General features: G+C 42.0%; 1 protein-coding gene across 8 annotated transcripts in view; it reads right to left on the bottom strand.

Moving 5' to 3' along the window:
* Positions 1-12,648, bottom strand: part of LOC111954980 (DENN domain-containing protein 3) — a 42,194-nt gene extending 29,546 nt beyond the window's left edge. For 2 of the 8 annotated variants that reach the window (XM_070436219.1, XM_023974974.1), the window contains exon 1: positions 12,360-12,589. The gene's annotated coding sequence lies outside the window, so the exon portion shown is untranslated. Of the gene's footprint in view, positions 1-12,359 lie in introns of all 8 variants that reach the window. The other 6 variants (XM_023974975.2, XM_070436221.1, XM_070436220.1 and 3 more) reach the window with 4 other exon arrangements.
* Between the last annotated feature and the right edge of the window lie 9,999 nt (positions 12,649-22,647).

The raw sequence follows: 22,647 nt of genomic DNA, 5'->3' as shown, positions 1-22,647 counted from the left end.
ACTTCCGGGAATGCTAGTGACACAGACCAATAAGACTGACGCGTGATAATTTTCACAGTGTGAGGATATTTTCGGCATGTGTTATAAGGGTGAAAAAACTCAGTCAATCATAATCATTGATTATGAACCATTTCACATGACAAGCAGCCTGGAGTTTGGAGCGTTGGGCCAGTAACCGAAAGGTTGCCGTTTCGAAATACCGGAACTGACAAGGCGAAGAAAAAACGAGATCTCTGTATATACAGTGGCTTGCGAAAGTATTCAACCCCCCTGGCATTTTTCCTATTTTGTTGCCTTACAACCTGGAATTTAAATCGATTTTTGGGCGGTTTGTATCATTTGATTTACACAACATGCCTACCACTTTGAAGATGCAAAATATGTTTTATGGTGAAACAAACAAGAATTTAGACAAAAAACTCAAAACTTGAGCTTGCATAACCATTCACCTCCCAAAGTCAATACTTTGTAGAGCCACCTTTTGCAGCAATTACAGCTGCAAGTCTCCTTGGGTATGTCTCTATTAGCTTGGCACATCTAGCCACTGGGATTTTTGCCCATTCTTCAAGGCAAAACTGGTCCAGCTCCTTCAAGTTGGACGTGTTCCGCTTGTGTACAGCAATCTATTTCACCTTTATTTAACCAGGTAGGCCAGTTGAGAACAAGTTCTCATTTACAACTGCGACCTGGCCAAGAACAGAGTTACACATGGAATAAACAAACATACAGTCATTAATACAATAGAGAAAGTCTATATACAGTGTGTGCAAATGAGGMAGGAMAYYMGGGGMGGGGGGGGGGMGAGGCAATAAATAGGCTATAGTGGCCAAATTATTACAGTATGGCAAATTAAACACTGGGGTGACAGATGTGCAGAAGACGAGTGTGCATGTAGCAGTACTGGTGTGCAAAGGAGCAAAATAAATAAAATAAATAACAATATGGTGATGAGGTAGTTGGATGGGCTATTTACAGATTGGCTATGTACCTGTCTCTTATACACATCTAGATGTGTATAAGAGACAGACATAATATGTCGTAGCTGAATCAGAATTAGTTAGGTAACATAGATAAATAAGATGTTTTATTTACTTTCATAATATGCTTATGTGAGATACTTGTCATTAGAATGTTTCCTTTTGGACTATACTGTTGGCAGTTGCATTTTTCCTTTCTTCTCTAGGGAAAAGTCACTTGGAGCCCAGAGAGGGGAGAGGTCCGGCTTGTCTTTTACATGTCTGGTAATATGCAGAATATCAGAAAGGGAGAAGTCAGAATTGAACATCGTCTTCATATGTGAACGTATCTGTTAAACCATGTGAAGGGCTCCACAATGTCTGTACGCCAGTCACTCCCTCCTTTTCTCATTGGGGGGAGGAGTATGGCAGTGTCTGGAACCTGTCTCTTATACACATCTAGATGTGTATAAGAGACAGGCCTTATGCTTCAGTGATTTTTGCAGTTCGTTCCAGTCATTGGCAGCAGAGAACTGAAAGGAAAGGCGACCAAAGAAGGAACTGGCTTTGGGGGAGACCAGTGAAATATACCTGCTGGAGCGCGTCTGTCTCTTATACACATCTAGATGTGTATAAGAGACAGCCCTTATTATGTTCAGTAGTTCAAAAACATGCGGTGATTTTGCAGAGAGCCACAATTTACAGAAATATGTCGTAGCTGAATCAGAATTAGTTAGGTAACATAGATAAATAAGATGTTTTATTTACTTTCATAATATGCTTATGTGAGATACTTGTCATTAGAATGTTTCCTTTTGGACTATACTGTTGGCAGTTGCATTTTTCCTTTCTTCTCTAGGGAAAAGTCACTTGGAGCCCAGAGAGGGGAGAGGTCCGGCTTGTCTTTTACATGTCTGGTAATATGCAGAATATCAGAAAGGGAGAAGTCAGAATTGAACATCGTCTTCATATGTGAACGTATCTGTTAAACCATGTGAAGGGCTCCACAATGTCTGTACGCCAGTCACTCCCTCCTTTTCTCATTGGGGGGAGGAGTATGGCAGTGTCTGGAACCATTGTATTACCCCTCTGATGTTGAACTTATCTTTCATAGTATATGACCTAGAGGCTCACTCCTCTCAGTGAGCTTGTCCAGGAGGGGGTGTATTTGAGATGGGAGTATCTAAAGTTGACAATTGATATATACCATTGGATGAGGTAATGTTTTGGTACTATGGAGTACCAAGAACGAGATTAGAACCTCGTTTTAGAGACCAAACTGAACGATAATTTATAGCTAATGCTATCTGGCTATGGGATACACCTCTCTCAAGTAAAAGGCCCTTTGTGAAGTTCCTGAGATCTGTGGTTCGTCATGTGAGTTGAGAGGGGTGTATCTTGGCTATAAAAGATACGATAATTATTTTGTAAGGACTCTCAGAATTCATTTATAGACACTGAATTGATCTGAGAGTCAAAGGGCTATGGTGAAGCTCATAATTCAAGATGAAGTTTAAATATAACTCTGACTTGTGTGGTTTGTAAACTCTCCTCATTTAGTAATACAGGAAATTACCACGACAAATAGTCATCATAAATGTTGATGAAAATACAAGGGTTATACATGGAATTTTAGATCCACTTCTCCTTAATGCAACCGCTGTGTCAGATTTCAAAAAAACTTTACAGAAAAAGCAAACCATGCAATAACCTGAGTACGGCGCTCAGACGACAAATCAACACAAAGACATATCCGCCATATTGGAGTCAACAGAAGTCAGAAATAGCATTATAAATATTCACTTGCCTTTGATGATCTTCATCAGAATGCACTCACAGGAATCCCAATTCCACAATAAATGTTTGTTTTGTTCGATAATGTCCATCATTTATGTCCAAATTCCTCCTTGTTATTGTTCGCGTGTTCAGTACACAATCTAAACTCACGACGCGCGGGCAGGTACAGGCAAAAGTTCAGCCGAAAAGTCATATTACAGTCCGTAGAAACATGTCAAACTAAGTATAGAATCAAATCTTTAGGATGTTTTTAACATAAATCTTCAATAATGTTCCAACCGGAGAATTCCTTTGTCTTCAGAAATGCGATGGAACAGAGCTCGCTCTCACGTGAACGCGCATGGTCAGCGCATGTTCTGCTCATGGCAGACCTTACTCAATCCCCTCTCATTCGGCCCCACTTCACAGTAGAAGCATCAAACAAGGTTCTAAAGACTGTTGACATCTAGTGGAAGCCTTAGGAAGTGAAACATGACCCCATTTCCACTGTATCTTGAATAAGCAAAGAGTTGAAAACATACAAACCTCAGATTTCCCACTTCCTGGTTGGATTTTCTCAGGTTTTTGCCATATGAGTTATGTTATACTCACAGACATCATTCAAACAGTTTTAGAGACTTCCGAGTGATTTCTATCCAAATCTACTAATAATATGTCTACTAATAATACCGATTAATCGGTATCAGCTTTTTTTGGCCCTCCAATAAATCGGTATCGGCGTTGAAAATCTTATTTTTTATTTTTATAAAATCGTCCAAAAATACTGATTTCCGATTGTTATGAAAACTTGAAATCGGCCCTAATTAAATCGGCCATTCCGATTAATCGGTCGACCTCTAAAAGAAACCACTGCTATAGAACATCAATAAGAAGAAGAGACTTGCTTGGGCCAAGAAACACGAGCAATAGACATTAGACCGGTGGAAATCCGTCCTTTGGTCTGATGAGTCCAAATTTGCCATTTTTGGTTCCAACCCGCCGTGTCTTTATGAGACGCAGACTAGGTGAACGAATGATCTCCGCATGTGTGGTTCCCACCGTGAAGCATGAACGGGTGTGATGGTGCTTTGCTAGTGACACTGATGTATTTTGAGTAAGGCACACTTAACCAGCATGGCTACCACAGCATTCTGCAGCGATACACCATCCCAACTGGTTTGCACTTAGTGGGCCTATAATTCGTTTTTTAACAGGACAATGACCCAACAAACCTCCAGGCTGTATAACAGCTATTTGACTACAAATCACCCAACCTAAACCCAARTGAGTCGGACCTAGGGTTGTACATTTTGAGGAATATTCAGAGGTGGAAACTTTCCATGGGAATTAATGGAAATATATGCAAATTAATATTAATACCACTTAAAATGCAGATGTTTTTTTGCATTGGATATATTTACCATATCATATGGAGACAGACACATAAACCTTTTACCTTATCATAAGTAGACAATTGCAAATGATTAAATCCTTCAATAAATTTTACGAATTTAACTTTAAATGCTATTTAATCAGCTTCTTGATATGACACACCTGCCAGGTGGATGGATTATCTTGGCAAAGGAGAAATGCTCACTAAACGGGATGTAAACAAATTTGTGCACAAAATTTGACAGAAAAAAGATCTCAGCTCATGAAACATGGGACCTACACTTTACATGTTGCGTTTATATTCTCTCCCTCACACAGTTGAAGTCGGAAGTTCACATACACCTTAGTCAAACACATTTAAACTGAGTTTTTCATAATTCCTGATATTTAGTCCTAGTAAAAATTATCTATCTTAGGTCAGATAGGCTCACCACTATTTTAAGAACGTGAAATGTCAGAATAATAGGAGATAATTATTTATTTCAGCTTTTATTTCTTTCATCACATTCCCAGTGGGTCAGAAGTTTACATGCACTCAATTAGTATTTGGTAGCATTGCCTTTAAATAGTTTAAAAGGAACCACCAGCTTTCAAATGTTATCATGTTCTGAGCAAGGACCTTAAAACGTTAGCTTTCTTACATGGCACATATTGCACTTTTACTTTCTTCTCCAACACTTTGTTTTTGCATTATTTAAACCAAATTGAACATGTTTCATTATTTATTTTAGGGTAAATTGATATTATTGATGTATTATATTAAGTTAAAATAAGTCTTCATTCAGTATTGTTGTAATTGTCATTATTATAAATAAATTTAAATTAAAACGGCCAATTAATCGGTATCGGCTTTTTCTGGTCCTCCAATAAATCGGTCGATCTCTAATATAGAGACCTGTCCACCCAATCAAAGGATCTGAGAATGAATCTACAGCCGAAAGCATAAACTACAGCTAGCTAGCACTGCATAAAACGTGGTGAGTAGTTGACTCAACGAGAGAGAAAGATCATTTGTTCAAAACTGACAAACTATTTCCTTCAAAAATTAAGAAGGGAGATATATAGTTATTTATTGCAGCTAGCTAGTTTAGCCTATTCAAAACAGAGAGGGATGCTATATTAGCTAGCTGGCTATCCAACACTGGAACTCTTCCAAGTCAAGGTAAGCTTTTGGTTTTTATTAAATGTATTGCCCCAGGGCCCGCCACTTTATCTGCTAAACTGCTTTTTGATTGTAATGCATGATTGTAGCGGGTTTACGAACGCATTAGATCTAGTAGCTATGTTGACTATGACGTTAGCTAATATGGTGACAACAGTGTAGGCTGTGTGTAGTAGTTACCAGCTATGATAGGAAGGTTTGGCTTGGAAAGTTTTTTTTGCCTGGTCACAGACAGCTGAGGTGCTATGCACTTAGGTCCACAAGTGAAGGGAAAAGGTGAGAGGAGATTGCGTAGATGCGAGAAGGAATAATACAATGGGCAAATGATCATGCTGTTTGTATGTGGCTGCCATAAAAGTGAACTGTATGTGTGTGTGGGTGATCAGGGGTGTCTTCATTCCGCCGAGTCGGTTGAAAAACGTTTCTTAAAGCGGATGCAAACGGAACGGGGATAAACATACCTGAATTTGTCCAATAGAAACTTTAGTTTGCAACTGCTGGACTAATGATTACACCCTAGATTAGATAGACACAAGCAAGAGTGTGCAAGGCGGTATTGAATGTCACTGTCTGTCACCTTGATTACTCTAATTTCTCTCTCGACCTACGTTGTAAACTTTAATTCATAGACAAGGTTGTAACAACCTCATGATGGTTATAGGGAAAATTTGAGTATAATGTAGTAGCTTAACCTATCGATGTTGCATTGAACTGGGTGAATGGAATATGAATGACAGTCATCCAATATTCTCTAATAGAAATAAGGCTGTGCTCATTAAAAAAAGTTGTCATCTTAAAAACAGCAATTCTTTGGTTATATCACATCATCTGGTGTACAATGTGTAGCCTAACCTTGTGTAATGTAAAACACTAGCAGTAATGTTAACCTCCCTCAGAATTCACACTTTAGGCAGTTCTGCCTGTTAGAAAGGGTTGAAGGTGCAGTTTCAGAATAGTGATCTGTCCAAATGTTGACAAGTAAGACGTAGGCTACAGGGTTTCCGGTAGGAAAATGTGAGTGGCGCCGGACATTTGACCGGCAACATTTACATTTATTTGAGAAATCTCCCGTACCCATATGCATTGAGTGCATAACCTGATCAGGGCGTCCACCCACGGTGCTCAGAATGACAGAAGTCACATTTAGATTATGGTCATTCATATTAACAGTTGAGGATGCAACCATATGCGGTCCTTCTTACTGAATTCTGATGTGCACTTTGAAGATGTTAGAATAACTGTCCACATGAACTTTTCCTCAGCCAGCAAGACCAGTGACAAACAGCAACATCACTAGTCTATGTCAATCCACTATCCCCCATAGTAGAAAAGTTGACATATAGTATTGGTCAGCTTGTTGAGAGACAGTCTGTTTTGGAATAGGCTGTGGTGAGAAGATAGTATGAATTTGGCCTAGGCTACATATAAAATAATTTGCTTTATAAAATAATTTGCTTTATAAAATAATTGTAAAGCAAATGGTCTGATGCAACAAATCAGAACCGTTAGCTTAAAATGTTGATAAACTATAATTTAAGCACTATAATATAAGCACAGCAAGGCAGCAAGGCAGTAGTCTATGTGCAAATGTTTGTTCCATAATGCAATTAGCAGGAAAACACAATTGTCAAAAGAGCAGTTTCATGTGAGCAGTTTCATGTGAAAGATGAAAATATCCCTTAGAAATGTAGAAAGAGAGGAGATCTAATTGGCTACTTTAAAGCAAGGTACAACATGTCTCATAATATGTATTAATACGTTCAGGTTTAAAAAAAAAAATTAAGTATATGTTTTCAAAATGCATAGCCTACTGCCTCCAGATCATTACAAAGTGGTGTGTGACGCGCTCATGAAGCCTGCCTTCCCTTGCCATTTGAGAAGCTGCAGCAGCTCTCGCCTGTCTGACAGATTTTCCGCTCAGACTGTATGCTGTACGGGTGTGATAAATAAGATACATAATGAATATACTGTAGCCTACACACGCAACAATGTAATTCCACTAAATTATGCAAATTGACCTATAAGCATGACCAGTCAAATGTATTTACATCGACTGGTATTTCCACAATTGAATAGGCTAAAAAGCAGTAATACCCAATGCAAATATTATTTACCGGCTTTCCTATTTTTGTATAGGCCAAAAGCCGACTGTTACTGCCTAATGGAAACCCTGGCCCTGTACTACAGTACATGCATGACATCAAAAGATGGGTCTTAAAATATGATTTTACAAAAATAAACTTGCCTATGGAGCCCTAATATACAGTACATACAGTATAGTCCAGGGGTGCCAAACATACAGCCCGGTACAACTCAGGCCCTTCGGTGGCTTGAGTAAAACGTATTTTAATTAACTCGGCTCTTTCTGAGTTCTCCTCCCTGGTAGTGTGACAGTCAGTGTGACACTGGTCATTCTAGTTTTCAGGTATGTCGCAGGGGTGTGCCTCATGGAGCTTGCTGATGAGGGGATATTTATAGTCTCCTGACAGGTAGACAGATTATTGTCCTAATCTATAAGCACATGTAGACATCTCATTGAAGACGTGTCATTTTAAACTTAAGAACACAACAAGGGAAAAAGTGATGACATACGACAGCATAAGCTGCATTCAGCTTTGACAATACTCAGTGTTGTAAAGTACTTAAGTAAAAATATTTTAAAGTACTACTTTAATCGTTTTTGGGGGTATCTATACTTTTCTTTACTATTTATATTTGACAACTTTTACTCCACTACATTCCTAAAGAAAATAATGTACTTCTTACTCTATACATTTTCCACGATACCCAAAAGTACTCATTACATTTTGAATGCTTAGCAGGACAGGAACATGGTCCAATTCACACACTTGTCAAGAAAACATCCCTGGTCATCCCTACTGATCTGGCAGACTCACTAAACACATATGGTTTGTCTGTAAATTATGTCTGAACTGTGAGATCTAGTAGGGAGTTATAGTTTCCAACAGGCCAATATTTGACAGTTCAGAGCATAACACATGGTAATGGCCTACAATGAACATAATCCATTGTGCATCTACACTACATGACCAAAAGTATGCAGACACCTGCTCGTCAAAAATCTCATTCCAAAATCATGGACATTAACATGGAGTTGGTCCCACCTTTGCTGCTAAAACAGCCTCTACACTTCTGGGATGGCTTTCCACTAGATGTTGTAACTTTGCTGCGGGGACTTGCTTCCATTCAGCCACAAGAGGTCGGGCACTGACGTTGGGCGATTAGCAGTCGGCGTTCCAATTCCTCCCAAAGGTGTTCGAAAGGTTTGAGGTCAGGGCTCTGTGCAGGCCAGTCAAGTTCTTCCACACCAATCTTGACAAACCAGTTCTGTATGGTCCTTGCTTTGTGCATGGGGGCATTTTCATGCTGAAACAGGAAATGGCCTTTCCCAATATGCTGCCAAAGTTGGAAGCACAGAATATCATTGTATGCAGTAGCGTTAAGATTTTCCTTCACTGGAACTAAGGGGCCCAGCCGGAACGATGAAATACAGCCCCAGACCAGTATTCCTCCGCCATCAAACTTTACAGTTGGCACTATGCATTGGGGCAGGTAGCGTTCTCCTGAAATCCACCAAACCCAGAATTACCCATCGGACTGCCAGATGGTGATGTGTGATTCATCACGTGTCCACTGCTCCAGAGTCCAATGGCGGCGAGCTTTACACCACTCCAGCCGATGCTTGGCATTGCGCATGGTGATCTTAGGCTTGTGTGCGCGGCTGCTCGGCCATGGAAACCAATTTCATGAAGCTCCCGACTAACAGTTGTTGTACTGCCCTTGCTTCCAGAAGCAGTTTGAAATTCGGAGTATTGCAACCGAGGACAGACAATTTTTACACGCTTCAGCACTTAGTGGTCCCATTCTGTGAACTTCTGTGGCCTAACATTTTGTGGCTGAGCCGTTGTTGCTCCTAGARATTTCCACTTCACAATAACAGTACACAAATACAGTTGAACAGGCCAGCTCTAGCAGGGCAGAAATTTGATGAACTGACTTGTTGGAAAGGTGACATCCTATGGCGGTACCACGTTGAAAGTCACTGTGCTCTTTAGTAAGGCCATTCTACTGCCAATGTTTGTCTATAGAGATTGCATGGCTGTGTGCTCGATTTTATACACCTGTCAGCAATGGGTGTGGCTGAAATAGCCGAATCCACTAATCTGAAGGGGTGTCCACATACTTTTGTATATATAGTGTGCTTCTCCGGTCTGTGTTTCTTTTACGCCTGCTACGTTAGGTTAGTGTGGGGCAGACATGGAGAGAAGAAAGCGCGATCGTGAGGGGATATAGAGTAGAGGTCGACCGATTATGATTTTTCAACGCCGATACCGATTATTGGAGGACCAAAAAGGCCAATACCGATTAAATCGGCCGATTGTCATTATTACAAATAAATAAAAACAATTACAACAACACTGAATGAACAATTATTTTAACTTAATATAATACATCAATAAAATATATTTAGCCTCAAATAAATAATGAAACATGTTCAATTTGGTTTAAATAATGTTAAACAAAGTGTTGGTAGAAGAAAGTAAAAGTACAATATGTGCCATGTAAGAAAGCTAATGTTTAAGTTCCTTGCTCAGAACATGAGAACATATGAAAGCTGGTGGTTCCTTTTAACATGAGTCTTCAATATTCCCAGGTAAGAAGTTTTAGGTTGTAGTTATTATAGGAATTATAGGACTATTTCTCTCTATACGATTTGTATTTCATATACCTTTGACTATTGGATGTTCTTATAGGCACTTTAGTATTGCCAGTGTAACCGTATAGCTTCCATCCCTCTCCTCGCCGCTACCTGGGCTCAAACCAGGAACACATCGACAACAGCCACCTTCGAAGCAGCGTTACCCATGCAGAGCAAGGGGAACAACTACTCCAAGTCTCAGAGGGAGTGACGTTTGAAACGCTATTAGCGCACACCCCGCTAACTAGCTAGCCATTTTGCATCGGTTACACCAGCCTAATCTCAGGAGTTGATAGGCTTGAAGTCATAAACAGCGCAATGCTTAAAGCATTGCTTAGAGCTGCTGGCAAAACGCACGAAAGTGCTGTTTGAATGAATGCTTACGAGCCTGCTGGTGCCTACCACCGCTCAGTCAGACTGCTCTATCAAATCATAGACTTAGTTATAACATAATAACACACAGAAATACGAGCCTTAGGTTATTAATATGGTCGAATCCGGAAACTATCATCTCAAAAACAAAACGTTTATTCTTTCAGTGAAATACGGAACCGTTCCGTATTTTATCTAACGGGTGGCATCCATAAGTCTAAATATTCCTGTTACATTGCACAACCTTCAATGTTATGTCATAATTACGTAAAATTCTAGAAAATTAGTTCGCAATGAGCCAGGCTGCCAAACTGTTGCATATACCCTGACTCTGCGTGCAATGAACGCTAGAGAAGTGACACAATTTCACCTGGTTAATATTGCCTGCTAACCTGGATTTCTTTTAGCTAAATATGCAGGTTTAAAAATATATACTTCTGTGTATTGATTTTAAGAAAGGCATTGATGTTTATGGTTAGGTACACGTTGGAGTAACGACAGTCCTTTTTCGCGAATGCGCACTGCATCGATTATATGCAACGCAGGACACACGATAAACTAGTAATATCATCATCCATGTGTAGTTATAACTAATGATTATGATTGTTTTTTATAAGATACGTTTAATGCTAGCTAGCAACTTACCTTGGCTTCTTACTGCATTCGCGTAACAGGTAGTCTCCTCGTGAGGCAGGTGGTTAGAGCGTTGGAGTACTTAACCGTAAGGTTGCAAGATTGAATCCCTGAGCTGACAAGGTAAAACTCTGTCGTTCTGCCCCTGAACAAGGCAGTTAACCCACCGTTCCTAGGCCGTCATTGAAAATAAGAATGTGTTCTTAACTGACTTGCCTAGTTAAATAAAGGTGTAAAAAAAAACATCCAAAATTACCGATTTACGATTGTTATGAAAACTTGAAATCGGCCCTAATTAAATCGGCCATTCCGATTAATCGGTCGACCTCTAACATAGAGAGCAGCTGTTGCTTCACAAGGTATTTCTACTTGAAAATACATGATATAAGTGATTGATAGTTGCTCATCAGTAGTCATAAAAGTATGCCTTACGTACTTTGAAGAACTACAAAATAGTTATTGTCAAACAGCAAAGGCAACAGCTCTATAGAGATGAGATGACTTGGAATTACATGATAAAGTCAAATAAAACAAATGTAATTTACACAACTGAAATATTTTAAAGTAATGTGAATAAATTAAGGTTAAGTAGCAATGGCAGTCACTACCATCATGGGACTTTTAGGAAGTTTTATCCTGTGTTACAGCATTCAACCCAAATAATCGAAACAAATCTGTAGTTATTTTTTTATCAATCGAACCGGCCCCAAAAAGCACTAATCGCTCAGCAGGGTTAGGGGAAAGATTAGCTAACATGTAATTTAGTAGTTGCAAAGTAGCAAGTAGTTGAAAAGTTACTAATGAGCTAAAATTCAAAAAAAATTCAGTGATGAGATTCAAACATAACCTTTGGGTTGCTAGACATTCGCGTTATACGCCCACCCATCCACTCCGACTTACCACCCTCTCGTTTTTGCTTTAAGTAACCACTCTTATGTAACCATCCCAAACATAACACATCATACTAATTTGGTTATCCCAGATTTACTTTGACTATGTTACGTCTAGTCTGAGACCAGGCTGGACTATCAGTGACTGACAGAAACTGCTAATGCGCAACCAAATTTCGAAATGCCACCTTCTGTATTATAATTACGTTATTCTAACTCGCAACAGTAAGTTAAGAGCCCAATTGAGTTCCTAAAAAACAAAAGAGAGAAAGGGGCAACCACCAGTTGCCCATCCCTGCAATAGGGTTTATATATCAAATATAACATGACATATAGTTAGCTAGCTGAATAAAATCAACTCCATAGTGAAGGAAACAGGAGTTGAGTTTAATCAGCGAACATGTAGCTAGAAGCTAGCGCTTTTATGACACGTGTAGAAAACACAAGACATCACCAACCTCTATTCAATCGGTTATTTTTCATCGGTGTCTTTGTTGGAGAAATAATGACGGCGTCAAATCCTGCTTAATTGGGGATAACCTGCACACGTAGCTTTACACAGCTCGCCGATGATTCCACCAGTGATGGGTCGTTCGCGAACGAACGGCTATTCTTGAGTGACTCTTTTGTGGTGAACGTCTCGAAGCGAATCGCATTGGCGAAAGAGCCGTGTATTTGACTCCCTGATGTGCATACTGCTACTACTGCTTTTTGAGGTCAAAACGTTTTTCTGCAGATAAGTTACAACATAATGATCTAAAGATAGTGAATCCTCACTGCAGAAACAATAAATAGTTGAGCAGCACTCAATCAGGTCCACGCTGATTTGTTTCAGTGCGTAAAAAATACATTCTTGTTTTTTTTGCAGGCCATATAATAATTTGGCCAGGTAAGTTACCATTTTATTTGAGCGCACATTTCACTATCTGACACAATGGTATCCAACCTTTTGGGCTTTACATTGGAGATTTGCTATTTTTTTCTTCGTTCCAGCAAAGATTTGTATAACTAAGCCAAGATAGACCGGAGCCTGTAGTTTCCAATGGGAGAAAATTAATCATAGTGGGCAAAGTGGGCAGACCCAACCACGAGCTAGTGAGATCCTATTGGCGTGTTCTAGCATTTATTTGCACATTTCAGTTATGGAACGCCTACTCTGTGAAGTGCACATGTGAAATAACTCCTAAACAACGCAATTTTATTTTTACTTTGTCAAAGGGTAAAGTCGACAAAACGCAGTCCACTGTTTGTTACAGAGTCTATATTTGTAAACAGACAACTGTATGGAGATCAAATGTTTAATCGATGAGAAAATGTGCAGAATGTCACCCAAAATCTATCTCGCACCGTCTTCTCTCACTGCCGCCAACTGGGCTTCCTCTCATCACCATATTTGGTAGTGAGTGGAAATGCCAACCGGATGCTTCACATTTAAACATCCGGTGATCTGTTGATCTAGGTCGATTTTTAAGCGTTTTGAACCAACAGCCGTTTGGGAGCCAAATGAGCCGGCTCTTTTACGTGAACGGAACCGGGTGAGCTGCATTGACTCCTATAGCATAATTAATTTACGCTCCTCCTACTCAGCGGATGCTCGCAGGAAAATATATAAATAGCGTAGAGAAGAAAAATACATGTTTAGAACTGATCATTGATTGCATGGTGCAAGAATGACTTCAATTAATTGATTATTTAACGTACTGATGGACACAGCTTTGTAGAACCAAAACATACACAGCCTCTGCTCAATAAACTCGAGAGCGAATTGTTTGGGGGGCTGCAGTTCGTGAACAACTGCTTATCGTATTGCCTGGCAACACAAACTCCTTTTGCCCAAACGCTACACCACGCTCACGGACGTTTGATACTTCTCGCAGAGAAGAAACTAAAATAGAACACATAGAGACCCAGATAACCTGCGCCTACGAATTACTAAAACAACACGTCAGAAATCCGCTCAATGTAATTTAATAATCCATAGACTCTAACCACTTCTGGGAAAATTGGAAAACTCGAAACAAACAACAACACAAGGAGTTATCTATCCAAAACGGAGATGTATGGATAAACCACTTATCCAATATTTTTGGCTTTATAAAAAAGAACAAAAACATATGTCACATTCCTAGCAAGATGGCGCTGACAGAGATGGTCGCATCGCTTCTAGTCCTTAGGAAACTACCCAGCTAGCTGAGTCTGACACTCAGCCAGAATCGGCACTGTGTGGATCTGGGCCGATTCTGGCTGAGTGTCAGACTCGGCAGACGTAATAAGGCCCGAGTCTGGGCTGCCTTCGGGCAGTATTACTTATGGCTAGGATGCGGGGATTGAGCTCTGGCCGATTCGGTGCGAGTTATCTGGCCCAAATGTATTACTTGGGGCTCGGGCCGATTGGGGCCACTCTCTGGCATATGATTACACGGGCTGCTTTATATAATTAACATTTCATTATTTATTTATTTTTCCATATTTTCCTCATTGTTTAGGTGATCAAAAAATACTATTAACATTTAAATGAAACTATTTAAGAGTCTTGTGTAGTATTTTAGTATTTTGATACTTTGTGCAAGGCAATTGATAAGCATTAAAAACTTTGTGGATGGAACTTCCCGAGTGGTGCAGCATTTCTACAGATGGTGGTTCGAGACCCGTGCCGGCCGCGACCGGGAGAACCATGAGGCGATGCACAATTGGCCCAGTGTCGTCCGAGTGAGGGTAGGGTTTGGCCGGCTGGGATGTCCTTCTCCCTTCGCGCTGTAGCGACTCCTTTGGTGGGCTAGGCGCATGCACGCTGACATGGTCACCAGGTGTATGGTGTTTCATCTGAAATAAAATGTTTTTTTGTGGACGGGTATAATTTTTATGTATAAAATGTATAATAGTAATATTTAAAATTACTAAATCGGGTAATTTTGTATAAATTTATTTAAATTTGCATCGGGCCACTTCTGGGGGGATTCTGGTAAGATGCCGGCAAAGTCGGCTGAATTTTGGTAGAAGGAAATGGCCCAATGTATTTGGCCCGATTCTGTGCTGTCATTCATTTTGATTAAGGGCTGAGTCCGACACCTGATTCTGGGTAAGCAGTATTCTTTTTAAATGTATTATTTCTTACATTGTTAGGCCAGAACATCTTGAGTGTTAATTCATACAGCCGGGAAGAACTATTGGATATCAGAGAGACGTCAACTTAACAGCACAACCAGCACTACGACCAAGAATACAACTTTTCCCAAGCGGATCCTTTGTCTGTACCTCCCAGGGCATTTGAACTGATTCCAGAGGTCAACCCAAAACAATGCCATCGGAGGAGAGGGTGCCAGAGCGGGATTGTAACATACTCTGTTTCACAGAGACATGGCTAGCTGGGGACATGCGGTCGGAGTCCAGACAGCCAACAGGATTTTCAGTGCATCGCGCGGACAAGAACAAACATCTCTCTGGTAAGAAGAACGGCGGGGGTGCATGTTTCATGATTAACGACTCATGGTGTAATTGTAACAACATACAAGAACTCAAGTCCTTTTGTTCACCTGACCTAGAATTCCTCACAATCAAATGCCCTTCTCCTCGGTTATCGACACAGCCGTGTATATCCCCCCGCAAGCAGATACCAAGACGGCCATCAAGGAACTTCACTGGACTTTATGCAAACTGGAAACCACATATCCTGAGGTTGCATTTATTGTAGCTGGGAATTTTAACAAAGCTAATCTGAGTAAAAGGCAACCTAAATTTTATCAGCATATTGATTGCAGTACACGAGCGAGTAACACACTCGACCACTGCTACTCTAACTTCCGCGATGCATACAAGGCCCTCCCCCGCCCTCCTTTTGGCAAATCTGACCATGACTCCATCTTGTTGCTCCCCTCCTATAGGCAGAAACTAAAGGGAAGTTAGGAAGCGCCCGTGCTTAAGTCTATTCAACGCTGGTCTGACAAATCGGATTCCACGCTTCAAGATTGCTTCGATCACGTGGACTGGGATATGTTCCGGGTAGCCTCAGACAATAACATTGACGTATACACTGTCTCGGTGAGCGAGTTTATAAGGAGGTGTATAGGAGATGTTGTACCCACTGTGACCATTAAAACCTTCCCTAACCAGAAACCCGTGGATTGATGGCAGCAATTGCGCAAAACTGACAGAACGTACCAACACATTTAATCATGGCAAGATGACTGGAAACATGACCGATACAAACAGTGTACTTATTCCCTCCATAAGGCAATCAAACAAGCAAGGAGTCAGTATAGAGACAAAGTGGAGTCGCAATTCAACGGCTCAAACACGAGACGTATGTGTCAGGGTCTACAGACAATCACGGATTACAAAAAGAAAACCAGCCCCGTCGTGAACATCGATGTCTTGCTCCCAGACAAATTAAACAACTTCTTTGCGCGTTTTGAGAACAATAGTGCCACCGACACGGCCCGCTACCAAAGACTGTGGGCTCTCCTTCTCCTTGGCCGACGTGAGTAAAACATTTAAGCGTGTTAACCCTCGCAAGGCTGCCGGCCCAGACGGCATCCCTAGCTGCGTCCTCAGAGCATGCGCAGACCACCTGGCTGGCTGATGTGTTTACGGACATATTCAATAAATTTCTATCCCAGTCTGCTGTTCCCACATGCTTCAAGAGGGCCACCATTGTTCCTGTTCCCAAGAAAGTTAAGGTAACTGAGCTAAACGACTATCGCCCCGTAGCACTCACTTCCGTCATCATGAAGTGCTTTGAGAGACTAGTCAAGAATCATATCACCTCCACCCTACCGGACACCCTAGACCCACTCCAATTTGCTTACCGCCCCAATAGGTCCACAGACTACGCAATCACACTGCACACTGCCCTAACCCATCTGGACAAGAGGAATACTTATGTAAGAATGCTGTTCATCAACTACAGCTCAGCATTTAACACCATAGTACCCTCCAAACTCATCATTAAGCTCGAGACGCTGCGTCTTGACCCCGCCCTGTGCAACTGGGTCCTGGACTTTCTGACGGGCCGCCCTCAGGTGGTGAGGGTAGGAAACAACATCTCCATCCCGCTGATCCTCAACACTGGGGCCCCACAAGGGTGCGTTCTCAGCCCTCTCCTGTACTCCCTGTTCACCCATGACTGCGTGGCCATGCACGAGTAACAGGAGTAACACTACAGTGGTAGGCCTGATTACCAACAACGACGAGACGGCCTACAGGGAGGAGGTGAGGGCCCTCGGAGTGTGGTGTCAGGAAAATAACCTCACATTCAATGTCAACAAAACAAAGGAGATGATCGTGGACTTCAGGAAACAGCAGAGGGAGCACTCCCCTATCCACACCGATGGGACAGTAGTGGAGAAGGTGGAAAGTTTTAAGTTCCTTGGCGTACACATCACGGACAAACTGAAATGGTCCACCCACACAGACAGCGTGGTGAAGAAGGCGCAACAGCACCTCTTCAACCTCAGGAGGCTGAAGAAATTTGGCTTGTCACCAAAAACACTCACAAACCTTTACAGATGCACAATCGAGAGCATCCTGTCGGGCTGTATCTCCGCCTGGTACGGCAACTGCTCCACCCAAAACCGTAAGGCTCTCCAGAGGGTAGTGAGGTCTGCACAACGCATCACTGGGGGCAAAATACCTGCCCTCCAGGACACCTAAACCACCCGATGTCACAGGAAGGTGAAAAAGATCATCAAGGACAACAACCCCCCGAGCCACTGCATGTTCACCCCGCTATCATCCAGAAGGCGAGGTCAGTACAGGTGCATCAAAGCTGGGACCGAGAGACTGAAAACAGCTTCAATCTCAAGGCCATCAGACTGTTAACAGCCATCACTAACATTGAGTGGCTGCTGCCAACATACTGACTCAAATCTCTAGCCACTTCAATAATAAAAAATTGGATGTAATACATGTATCACTAGTCACTTTAAATAATGGCTGCTGCCAACAAGGCTGCCGCCAACATACTGACTCAATCTCTAGCCACTTTAATAATTAAAAATTGGATGTAACAAATGTATCACAGGTCACTTTAAACTATGCCACTTTATATAATGTTTACACACCCTACATTACTCTTCTCATATGTATATACTGTACTCTATACCATCTACTGCATCTTGCCTATGCCGTTCGGCGAAATGCTTGTGCTTCTAGTTCCGAACATGCAGTAATATCTAACAAGTAATCTAACAATTTCACAAGAACTACCTTATACACACAAGTGTAAAGGAATGAATAAGAATATGTACATTAAAATATATATGGATGAGCGATGGCCGAACGGCATAGGCAAGATGCAGTAGATGGTATAGAGTACAGTATATACATATGAGATGAGTAGAGTAGGGTATGTAAACATTATATAAAGTGGCATAGTTTAAAGTGACTAATACATTTCTTACATCCAATTTTTTATTATTAAAGTGGCTAGAGATTTGAGTCAGTATGTTGGCAGCAGCCACTCAATGTTAGTGATGGCTGTTAACAGTCTAATGGCCTTGAGATAGAAGCTGTTTTTCAGTCTCTCCGTCCCAGCTTTGATGCACCTGTACTGACCTCGCCTTCTGGATGATAGCGGGGTGAACAGGCAGTGGCTCGGGGGGTTGTTGTCCTTGATGATCTTTTTGGCCTTTCTGTGACATCGGGTGGTGTAGGTGTCCTGGAGAGCAGGTAGTTTGCCCCCAGTGATGCGTTGTGTGTAACCGATGTGAAATGGCTAGCTAGTTAGCGGTGGTGCGCGCTAATAGTTTTTCAATCGGTGACGTCACTCGCTCTGAGACCTGAAGTAGTTGTTCCCCTTGCTCTGCAAGGGCCGTGGCTTTTGTGGAGTGATGGGTAACGAGGCTTCGTGGGTGACTGTTGTTGATGTGTGCAGAGGGTCCCTGGTTCGAGCCCAGGTCGGGGCAAGGAGAGTGACGGAAGCAATACTGTTACATGTGCAGACCTCACTACCCTCTGGAGAGCCTTATGGTTGTGGGTGGAGCAGTTGCCGTACCAGGCGGTGATACAGCCCGACAGGATGCTCTCGATTGTGTATCTGTAAAAGTTTGTGAGTGATTTTGGTGACAAGCCAAATTTCTTCAGCCTACTGAGGTTGAAGAGGCGCTGTTGCACCTTCACCACGCTGTCTGTGTGGGTGGACCATTTCAGTTTGTCCGTGATGTGTACGCCAAGGAACTTAAAACTTTACACCTTCTCCACTACTATCCCGTCGTCGATGTGGGTAAGGGGAGTGCTCCCTCTGCTGTTTCCTGAAGTCCACGATCATCTCCTTTGTTTTGTTGACGTTGAGTGTGAGGTTGTTTTCCTGACACCACACTCCGAGGGCCCTCACCTCCTCCCTGTAGGCCGTCTCGTCGTTGTTGGTAATCAAGCCTACCACTGTAGTGTTGTCTGCAAACTTGATGATTGAGTTGGAGGCGTGCATGGCCACGCAGTCATGGGTGAACAGGGAGTACAGGAGAGGGCTGAGAACGCACCCTTGTGTGGCCCCAGTGTTGAGGATCAGCGGGGTGGAGATGTTGTTTCCTACCCTTATCACCTGGGGGCAGCCCGTCAGGAAGTCCAGGACCCAGTTGCACAGGGCGGGGTCGAGACCCAGGATCTCGAGCTTAATGACGAGTTTGGAGGGTACTATGGTGTTAAATGCTGAGCTCTAGTCCATGAACAGCATTCTTACATAGCTATTCCTCTTGTCCAGATGGGTTAGGGCAATGTGCAGTGTGATTGCGATTGCGTTGTCTGTTGACCTATTGGGGCGGTAAGCAAATTGGAGTGGGTCTAGAGTGTCAGGTAGGGTGGAGTTGATATGATTCTTGACTAGTCTCTCAAAGCACTTCATGATGACGGAAGTGAGTGCTACGGGGCGATAGTAATTTAGCTCAGTTACCTTTGCTTTCTTGGGAACTGGAACAATGGTGGCCCTCTTGAAGCATGTGGGAACAGCAGACTGGGATAACGATTGATTGAATATGTCCGTAAACACACCAGCCAGCTGGTCTGAGCATGCTCTGAGGACGCGGCTAGGGATGCTGTCTAGGCCGGCAACCTTGCGAAGGTTAACACGTTTAAATGCTTTACTGACGTTGGCTGCAGGGAGAGCCAGCGGGTTTTGGTAGCGGGCTGTGTCGTTGGCACTATATTGTCCTCAAAGCGAGCAAAGAAGTTGTTAAGTTTGTCTTGGAGCAGGACATCGTGGTCCGCGACAGGGCTGATTTTCTTTTTGTAGTCCGTGATTAACTGTAGACCCTGCCATATACGTCTCGTGTCTGAGCCGTTGAATTGCGACTCTTTGTTTCTATACGGACTCCTAGCTTGTTTGATTGCCTTGCGGAGGGAATATCTACACTGTTTGTATTTGGTCATGTTTCCGGTCGCCTTGCTGGTCATGGGGCTCTGTTCACAAACACAAACAGACCCCACAGAGCCCCAGAACAGCAACAAAATTAGATCCAACCAAATAATGAGAATCAAAAAGATAATTACTTGACACATTGGAAAGAATTAACAAAAAAACAGAGCAGACTAGAATGCTATTTGGCCCTAAACATAGTACACAGTGGCAGAATACCTGACCACTGTGACTGACCCAAACTTAAGGAAAACTTTGACTATGTACAGACTCAGTGAGCATAGCCTTGCTATTGAGAAAGGTGTAAACTGAACTGCACTTCCTAACCTCCTGCCAAATGTATGACCATATTAGAGAGACATATTTCCCTCAGATTACACAGACCCACAAAGAATTTGAAAACAAATACGATTTTGATAAACTCCCATATCTACTGGGTGAAATACCTCAGTGTGCAATCACAGCAGCAAGATTTGTGACCTGGGGCCTGTTGCACAAAAGTAGAATTAAGACATCCGGGATAAATGACTCAGCTGAGCTCAATGAAGCCAAAACATGTGCGTCCAGGCTTAATTGGTTGCACAAAGACCAAGCCAGGATGAGCAGACACGGATTCATTAAGCCAGGTGAAACCAATCCTGGATAGGTGCGCGCTCACGGCTCACTCAAATAGACCCCGCCACAGATCACAGATTAACTGATTTACCATGGCAACTAGAGCCGCGTACTTTTCCCCGTCGGAAGCACAAATCCTCATGGAGGCATACGAGGAGGTAAAATATATAATTAAGAGAAAGGCAACACGGACAGTGATAAAGCAAAGGAAAAAGCGTGGCAAATATTGCAGACCGCTGAATGCGTAAGTAGTGCACAATTAACACTCACCGCTCGCTGAAACATCACAATTAAATTCAAATATTTAATTCACATCTCCAAAAATGCAGTTGTACTGTAATTATGAAACGGTTAAATTTTTAATTGAAATGCACTGCAGATATGAGTGAAATTGTGTAAAGTAACTCCATCACACTGTATAAAGCTATGATCATTTTTTGATATTTTTACTGAAACAAGACAAAAATACCAGTAATTTTTTGCAGTGTGACTCCATTAAATGTGTGTGTGTGTGTGTGTGTGTGTGTAGATTAAACATGAACGGGCCAAAACGGACATGGCAGCAGGTCAAAATCAAATACAAGAACATTCTGCAGAATGGTATGGTCCTGACTAATATTTAACAAAGCACAAGCATATATTTGTACCAGAAGGTGCCTGCTCACACATTGTCTGTATGTTTTAGCAGTGAAAAGAGAATACCCACAGACAAGGCACGGGTGGTGGGTCACCAAAGGCTGACTTACCCCAGCAGAGGACATGGCCTTGGAGCTAAATAAAGGCAGGCCCGTCTTAGAGGGGATCTGGGGGAAAGAGACGAGCATAGGTTCCTCAGATGCCACCGCTTCATTCAAGGTATGTCCTTCCATCTCTACATGGGATACAACCACATTCATATTGAATCAATTTGGACTGTCTGACTTTGGTTTACCTATTGCTTGCAGTGTCTGGCAGCACTGTGTTCCTGTTAGAGCCACCAAGCACAAGCACCAGACGATGCTGATCCAGTGAGTACTCCATCAAAGGCATACTGTAGGCCTGGCATGTCTTGTCTACTAGCTTCAATATGAATCCGATTAAATGTGATAGGGTGAAGGCCCAGTGCAGCAGCAACAGCACATGATGGAGACGATGATGAGGAGGAGACCATCTCTCTGGATTCCAGAAGGCATGAGGTATCATGTTAAGACTGTGAAAGTACTATTTACTCTACAATGGTGAGGAGTCCTCATCAAAATCAAAATCTAATTTCTTTTACAGGACCCAGATGCTATACAGTGGGAAAACCAGCCTGGCAACATAGTGCGTATTAATAAAAGGACACCACATCCTGCCAAATTCCAGCTGCGCTAATTGTATTGTGTTCACAGAGCTCACAAGCTATCAGAAAGTTGTATGGCAACCACCTCCGGCGCCAAATAGAACTGGCAGACATAGACATTCAGTACAAGAAGAAAAGATGGAAAATCTTGCACTGGAGTCCGAAATAAAAAAGAGGACAATTAGGAAACTGGACCTTGAAATAAAACTTGAGAGGGAGGTGAGATATGCCTTCAATGTACACTGTATGCTAACTGTAACACAAATGTATTAATCATTATTTTTCTTTCCTCCCCAGCTCCAAGAAGATGACACAGCTCAAATAAAAATTAGGTATATTCTCGTAAAGTCAAGTGAGCCATGACATATGAGCTCTTATTGTGAGCAACAGGACGGTGGCATCTTTCTAAGGTTTTTTTTTATTTTCCCAGCATTCAGTACAACCAAGTCATCGTTATAAGGCA

The sequence above is a fragment of the Salvelinus sp. IW2-2015 genome, linkage group LG30, assembly GCF_002910315.2.
Source record: "Salvelinus sp. IW2-2015 linkage group LG30, ASM291031v2, whole genome shotgun sequence".
Taxonomy (NCBI): Eukaryota; Metazoa; Chordata; class Actinopteri; order Salmoniformes; family Salmonidae; genus Salvelinus; species Salvelinus sp. IW2-2015.
The sequence above is the reverse complement of the archived record's forward strand: the minus strand, read 5'-3'. Positions and strand labels throughout refer to the sequence as shown.